General features: G+C 30.0%; 1 non-coding gene across 1 annotated transcript; it reads left to right on the forward strand.

Annotated features, from left to right (window-relative positions):
• The first annotated feature begins 2,657 nt into the window (after positions 1-2,657).
• Positions 2,658-2,730, forward strand: TRNAR-CCG (transfer RNA arginine (anticodon CCG)). Its single transcript has one exon. It is a non-coding gene; the product is annotated as a tRNA-Arg (tRNA).
• The last annotated feature ends 5,016 nt before the right edge of the window (positions 2,731-7,746 follow it).

Consider the following 7,746-nt stretch of genomic DNA (forward strand, 5'->3'; position numbering starts at 1 on the left):
AGAAATATTATTTTTTTCAAAAAGTCATGTTTTCATTTATGTTTTTTTCTGCGGTCACGAAAAATATTGTCATTAAAGTGTGGCGCCAGGCATGGTGCGTAGTCGCCAAAGGAATCAGCTGGATGACATACACACGATCGGCAACCTTGTATCTTTCCCCAGTATTTAAGAAGCTTCAAACATTGCTCTGTGCGCACATTCATACTTAATTTTACTTTCCTTTTATTTAGCTTGTTATGTTTCAGTTGTTAATAAATGTTTAGTTGATTTATGTCCTAGTTGTCTTCAACTTAATATGAGAGGGTTCCTCCCCCTCAAAAGATTGTTTACCTTATGTATTGAGTTAATTATTTTATTTTTCAATTTTACTCTTTTCCTATTTTTTAGCACCGCAAGGATGAAAGTACGTCTTAGTTCAGAACCTCGTGAATAGGTGGCAGCACCACTCATTCGTGCAGGTCACTTCCTCAATCATGACATATATTTGAAAGGGAAGGAAATTTTCTCAAAATCCCTGTATCCATGGAACTGCTCAACTAATGATCTCAGGACTTTCAATTCCCCATCTCGCATGTATACTGTAGGTCATAGCGGAGTTGAGATATTCTAACTACTGAGAAACCAAATATTTCACGTAATATTTGGCGACACTTTTTCTGGCATTTAGATTTTAGGTAACTGTCGCAGACATGTCTCAAATAAAATGTCTGAAACTGTTATTACCACGTCTTCTAAGTCATGACATCTTAATGTTAAAACTTTATTAAAGTCAATTTATAACTAGTTTAATATTTTCTCTGAATATAGTTCCAAAGCCCTTCATAAATCCTTTAACTTATTAAAATGTATATATTATGTAATGACCACTTTTTTATAAATTTATTAGTTGCATAATTATTTATTCTAAATATATCCATATTTATCTCACTATTTACGCATTCGCCTGCTTGATATAACGTCTTTAAACTTGTTCATTTTTACAAAAAAATAGAGTAAAAGTACTATTTTAAAGACAAATCTGCATCTTTAGGATCAAAAATAATTTCTTATTTGCAATCGCCACTCCCAAATCGGGCAAGATTAAGTTTAAGTACTTGTACAAATGCAACAAAAAATTTGTTCCTCATATGAGACAATTGCACACGATAAAAATACTGGCTATAATAATAAGGAAAATAAAATATTCTTTAATTGTTTGAAATAAAGACATTATTTGCTTGTAAGATCAGTTTGACAAATCTGTCAGCTCCATCTTGTCGATAGATACCGAGAATAAAACATGGTAATGACAGTAGCCACTAGGGACAAATTTTAACTAAGAAAAAAGCAACTGAGTTTTTCTTTTTGAGTCTAAACTTTTATATGTATTAAAGGAAGAAAAGTGAAATGTAGTTTGATAATTGTTTCCTTTGTTTCAGTTTTCCAGTATACTTCAGTATTAAAATAAAAATTTGAATAATAAGTTAGGGTTTCGGACATGCCTTGACAGTGACATTTGCAATTATTAATGATTTTTAAGAACTGATATATCATTTAGTTATTTATTTACTTTGATTATTTGTCTAAAAGGCAGAGTAGAGCTTAAAAAGAACTATTGTCAAAATATTTGAACATCAATCGATCATTTGCCTACTTGTCAGTTTTTATCTAAGGACATGGAATTTCCTTTTATCTGAGAATGTTCAGACTAACTGAATGTTTAGATTTTCTAAACTGTTGGTTTTAAGATAAGGAGTTAAGTTTCTTTCTCGTTTAAAAAGAAATAAAACGACCTTATGCAATTTTAACTCTAACTGAAGATACATATTGCTGTTTCTAAGGATACTTGGACAAACGAAATTTGCCAGTCATTAGCCTTTTGGAAATTAAGTCAGGACTACGCGCTTTTCGTTTCACAAGAGTGTACCACAAGGGTGAAAGTGCGTCTTAGTTCAGAACCTCATGCATACGTGGCAGCACCACTCATTCGTGGGGGAGCACTTCCCCAATTTTGGTTGTTGTTGTTAATTTACGTCGCACTAGAGCTGCACAATGGGCTATTGGCGACGGTCTGGGAAACATCTCTGAGGATAATCCGAAGACATGCCATCACAATTTTGATCCTCTTTGGAGGGGATGGCACCCCCGCTTCGGTAGCCCGACGACCTGCACGCGAAGTCGAGCACTTTACGGTAGAACAGTTTAACGAGGACCCATACCGCACACCCTCGGTCCCTACGCAGACTGATCCTAGTGGTCACCCACCAGCACGCTGACCGCAGCCAGTGATGCTTGACTTCGGTGATCTGCTGGGAACCGTGTCTTAACGATCAGTCCACTGCGGGACCCCCAATTTTGGCATATATTATGAAAGAAAGGAAATTTTCTCCAAATCCCTGTACCCATGGTACTGCTCAACTACCGACCTCAGGATTTTAAATTCCCCATCTCGCATGTATATTGTAGGTAATAGCTGTGCTAAGATTTTCTAACTACTGAGTAACCACGCCACTGATGATAGATTAAATTTAATAGGATATATTTAACTTCCATTCGAGAGACTTCAACTAATATTAAACTAAATGGTTGATACCAATTTCTGATTATTAAAGATACTTTGCTATTTGTGCTCGGCATGCTTTTTGGATTATTAAAATCCATGCATTTCCACTGGGTGTGCTTCTGTGGCCCAATGGATAAGGCGTTGGTCTCCGGAACCAAAGATTGTGGGTTCAAGTCCCACCAGGAGCATTGGCATAGTTTCTTTTGAATAATGAAGAAAGGAAAAAAGACAGGCTACAATTGTTCTATTATGAGCTACAATTTATTTACAACATATCGATATATAATATAATTTATAAGAAAATTCGTAATAAAAAGGAATTTGTTATCTAGATTTTAGTACTTTAGTCAGTATTTAAATTTGTTTAAACCCTCCTGGCGTTTCCCCTCTCTCTTAGTTTCTTACTTCAAGCGGCAGACACATTTTTGAAAGATGCTACCAAAAGTGTCGAGGGTCGGACAAAAGGTATGCTTTCCCCCTTCTGCTTCAATTTGTGGTTAAAAGGGGTGATTATCGGTCTAGGTGGTTAAGGTGGGTCAAGACAGATTGATGGATGAATTGTGTTTCGTGATTCACTTTTCTGAAAGTCGTTGCTGAACTTCATACAATCTTACACTTTTCTCTGAAATATCAAGCAATTCTTTCGTTCTGATAAGATAATTACTTTCAGGTTATGTTACATTCTTTCTTGTCCTTAGCTTTTTCACAATGATATAGTTGAAATATAGCATCAAAGGAATGTTCAATGAAATGGGGCTGAATAGATTCTTGTGATTGATAATTTTTCCTTCCTGTTTCCTGTGATTTCTTTTATTCCCCAGATACATTTCGGCTACCGTCTAAGTTTTTTATTTTAAAAATGCGTGTCCATTTTAAATTGCCTCATTTCCAAATTCAAAGTACAATTTCGTTGATATACAAGCTAGTAAAAATTCATATTTATCTTTTAAGTATATTAATGATATTTTTAAATTGAAAAAAATAATTAATGAGTATTTTTTCAATAATGTTCGATTAGAAAAATGACTGCTGTTTAATAGATATTATTTATTTAATTCCCGTTTTATTTCTCTTTTTCTTTGAAATTAAGTAAAAAGAAAGCTTTCGCTAAACGTTGCTGTTCTAAAGATCGAATATTATTAAAAACGTTCTTAAAACTTTTTAATGTACGTTAATACTCTTTAAATAGTGCTCGTATTGAATTTCAAGTTATTTGGATAATTTATTCTTAATTCGTCTTTTAAATATTTAAGTAAAAGCTGTTCATATTACACTTTATAAAATTGACTAAAAATATAAATTTTTATATATACGCTAGTTAAGCAAAACTGCATTTTTTATTGTAAATTTTCTTATTTTATTTTATAGGGTATTATCAATAATAAAGCTTAAAAAAATTCGTAACCTTATGAAATTTTACATACGAAGAATAAATATCAGTACAGGAATTGTTGCAAGAATATTATTTTACAAGTAAATATAATTATTATTTGTAGTTTTGTCCATTGCTGTTAAATTCAAAGGAATGATTTTAACAATATAGATCATGCAATGATATATATTTGGAAAAAAAATCATGTGGAAGTAGCAGAATTTAAATATACAAAAATAAACGTAGTTATAAAAAAATTTTCGGTAGTATTGGTTTAAAACACTTAATATCGATTTTTTTTTTAAAATTCATTTCTTTGCACCATGTTGCTCCACGGAATCAACTATTCCACACTAGTAAAAAATGGCGACTAATATGCACAATGGTAAATAACAAACAACAATAATTGTTTTCGGCTTATATAATACAGTTCGTGAAAAATTGAAAAAATGTGTTAAAAGGACTTCATCACTTTCTTTCCCTTTCTGCTAGTAGAAAAAAACGTTGTTCTGCGTTTCTTCTTCATCGAAACAAACTGACAAGAATTAGAACTATTGGTAATGTCATAAAAATGTTTTGACATAAGAAAAGGTACTATGATTATGCACACCTTTTGTATAGCAATAAAATAACATCAAAAATGCTTTTTTTTTTTAAAAAAAAAAATTTTTTTTTCAAAACTGGAAATAGCAAATAAAATAAATATAGGATTTTTTTTTAGTTTCTTTTTTTTTTTTACTTTTTAGTGCGCAGCTTAGCAGTAAAAAATCAAAGAACGTATGTAACATTAGCAGAAAAATTTATTGAAATAAGGAAAGTAAAATTTTCTGCATTACTTCGGTCAAATATCAATAAATTATAGGTCATAACAACTTTTTATTTTCTAGAAAAATTAAATTTAAAATTTTTTTTAAAAGAAAATTATTTTTAAGAAAACTAACATTAAGTTATGTTATCTGTGATTTTAATTTATATGTGGTAAAATACATTTAGAATAATAAAACTTGTATCCCTTAATAGTCATATTTACTATTCATAAAAGTAATATTTTAAAAATATTGTATTTATAATAAATAGCAATATATTTATGAATGTTGTGGATTATGAATGAAATTAAGATTGTGGTTGGGCACAAAAACTGGCTATCGCTTTTTTTTAAACATATGTTTTGTTGGATTATGTTTTATAAATTCGTTTATAACGTCATTTATAAATTCAAAAATATACAATTCCAAAGAATCAAAATAACGTAATGTCTTCCATTTTAGTTGCCAAATATTTTTAGAACTTTTTATTCAAGTAGCGAGTTAATTTTTATTCCAACAGCAAATTCTGCATACAAAATGCATCGAAAGATTACTGATGAAGTAAAATGGATATTTTGTTGCAGAGTGTTATTGAATTTTATTTTCCGTGACCTTTAATCATAAATCTTATCCATTACTTCGATTATTTTACTTGTTAAGTTCGCAGAATTGTCGTGTACTTTATTTAAGTTCATTTATGTTTTATTTTTAATTCTAGCTTACTTTTATTCTTACTTTTTGTCTTAAGTTTATTTAAGCTCTTATTTTAAGTTTTTTTTTCGCAGTCGAAGTTTAGACTTTAATTGAATTGCAGAAAATATAAAGACAAATCTTCTCTACATTTCGCATTTCTCTAACTTCTGCAATACACTTTTAGTACTATACGCCCATTTTTTTAGATCACCTTTTACAGTATTTTTAACCATGAACAGAAAAGAAAACGTGCCCTTTAGATGAAACTATATGATAACTCGTATGGACACTAGTATGATTACTAGTATGATATTTGGATACTAGTATGATAAGTATTGTCTAGATTATATTTAGATCACAATAAGGGTCTGTTTATCGCTTTGCGTACCCCCATTTCAAATTAAACTTCTGAAAACTATTTTAATAACTTAACAAAAACATCATGTAATCATCTACTTTAGATTTCAGACAATCAATCGATACATATTTTAGTACGAATGTCAGTACTGTAATACTTACGTTGGTTGTTCTGGATTGAACAACTTTTAAATTCGTGAAATATTAGGGAGATCTGAAAGTAATGTCATTTCGATGCACTTGATATTTGTTACCAAGATTATATTTTTTATCAAAAATGTATTCACCCTCGTTATCAACAACCCTTCAATTCCGGATCGTAAAAAAAGGAATTTTTAAGACTATCGAATATTCAATGCGCCGAAGCGTCATTACTTTCCAGGTTTCCTGAATATTTACAAACATGATAATTGCAACACAACACAAGCTTATACCCTTGAGTTTACACACACTTTTATTTGGATTTCGAATGATATTATAGAAAAAATTGTACTTTGAATCAAATTAATGATGAATTTAATTAAAAATAAAACATCTTTTTGAAAGAAAAAAAATCTTGTTTGCAAGTGTTCCAACAATTAAAGTATATAAAATGTGCAATGATTTTAATATTTTATTTTAGTTACTGGAATTTTCACAACGATTACTTAAATATTTTAAATATAATCAGTTATACTTTTAAAAAAAATCGTTTTCGTTAAAATGTATATCTAAATGTATGTATATTTAAAATGTATTTGAGTGGAATAAAATATTTACATTTATTTTGTGGACTTGAAAAAAATATTTAGTTTATCATAACTCACTTAGTTATTTGGAGTTTTAACAGCTTGTACATTTTTTTATTATTATTTATTAAGGAAATTTGAGTTTATTATTGAACTTATTTATCATTACTGAAATATGCTGCATTTATATATTCACATGTATGAGAAATGTATTTACTAATGAAAAGAATTTCGATTTTTTCTCTATCCATGAAAATGCTTTAATATCATTAAACTAAAGTACAAATAAAACTACTGTTTTGAGTGATGGGATTTTTAGAAAAATGCCGAGAAAGTCTTTAACATTACAGAAAGAGGAGAGAGTGTTTTAAGAGTTAACTTCATTTGCCAGATAAAATTTTTTTAAATTTTTTTGTAAGCAACATAGTACTTAAAACAATTAACTTATTTAAATAAATTAGTTAAATACTATGGGAATTAGTAACATTAAAAATTCATTAATTAGTTCATTAAATATTGCATTTGTTTAGACAAAAAATAATTTCCTGCAATTTACTCTAAAATGAAAAATGCTTTTTCGAAAATTAATTGAAATTTAAAAATACGAAACGATTTTATTTATTCAAATTTTTAGTATAATAAATTAAGCAATGAATATATTTTTTTTTAAAAATTCAATATTTCGAAAGTGTTGGAGAAAATAAAAATGTAATCTGTTTTTTAAAGGTAAACTTTTGGTTTGATTGGGGTTCAAACATGAAAAAGAACGCAAACTATTCACATCTATTCAAACAGAAATATTCTAGCACAACAGTGAGTGATTTACGATGACAGCTTATACGCCTCTCAATTTGTGAGCAGTAGGAGGTTGAGGGGGAAGGAAATATTCTAGTTCAGAAAAAGACGTGATCGCCGCTCCAGACCTAGAACGTGAATCCGTGCATACACGGGCAAGCCGCTTTCAGCATAGAAATCATGCCCGTGTTATAACGGGCTGGACGCCAGGAGGGTTAATAGTATAAAATAGTTCTTACTAAATAATGATATACTAAACCTTATTATAAAAATAGTGGCTGTTTTTTTCCTAATTAGCAGATTAGTTCTATTGTGTTGATCGTTTCATGTATGTTCCTATAGCCACTATTGTAGATGGCTCAAAAACCATGTATGTCCACTGGTTATGCTCCTGTGGCCCAATGGATAAAGTGTTGGTCTCCGGAACCTAAGAGTGTGGGTTCAAGTCCTACC

This window comes from Parasteatoda tepidariorum, chromosome 2 (genome assembly GCF_043381705.1).
Source record: "Parasteatoda tepidariorum isolate YZ-2023 chromosome 2, CAS_Ptep_4.0, whole genome shotgun sequence".
NCBI classification, from domain to species: Eukaryota; Metazoa; Arthropoda; class Arachnida; order Araneae; family Theridiidae; genus Parasteatoda; species Parasteatoda tepidariorum.